Raw genomic sequence first — 823 nt, forward strand, 5'->3', positions numbered from 1 at the left:
ACTGTTATTTTTTGAGTTATTGATAATTGCCATCTGACTAGAGTTAGGTGGTATCTCAGTGTGGTTTTGATTTGCATCTCCCTGATGATTAGTGAGGCTGAACATTTCTTCATGTGTCTGTTTGCTGCTCGGATATCTTCCTTGTGAAGTGTCTGTTCATATCTTTTGCCCATTTTATGATGGAGTTGTTTGTTTTTTTCTTTTCAGCATGTTTGAGTTCCTTGTAGATCCAAGATGTTAAGCCTTTGTCAGACCTGGAGTTGGCAAATACCTTTTCCCAGTCTATAGGCTGTCTCCCTGCTCTCTTGATGGTTTCTTTGGCTTTGCAGAAGCTTGTCAGTTTAATGAGGTCCCACTTGTCTATCTTCTCTCTTATGGCCTGTGGGTTTTGGGTTTTGTTCAGGAATTGGAGGCCAGTTCCAATTTCCATGAGGGTATGTCCTTCATTTTCTAAGGTTCTTATGGTCTGAGGTTTTACATTCAGGTCTCTGACCCATTTGGAGTTAATTTTTGTGTATGGGGATAGAAAGGGGTCCTGTTTCAATCTTCTGCATGTGGTCAGCCAGTTTTCCCAGCACCATTTCTCCTCTCCCCAGTGGTAGGTGGTGGAGGCTTTGTTGAAGATGAGTTGGTTGAGAAATTGAGGTTTTGCTTCTGGAATCTCAATTCTATTCCATTGATCTATATGCCTGTTCCTGTATCAGTATCAAGCTGTTTTGATGATTGTAGCTTTATAGTAAAGTTTGAAGTCTGGTAATGTGATACTGCCTGCTTTGCTTTTTTTTGCTGAGGATTGTTCTGGCTATTCTTGGTCGTTTGCGTT

This window comes from Carlito syrichta, unplaced genomic scaffold (genome assembly GCF_000164805.1).
Source record: "Carlito syrichta isolate Samal-C Ts95f unplaced genomic scaffold, Tarsius_syrichta-2.0.1 Scaffold83089, whole genome shotgun sequence".
Taxonomy (NCBI): Eukaryota; Metazoa; Chordata; class Mammalia; order Primates; family Tarsiidae; genus Carlito; species Carlito syrichta.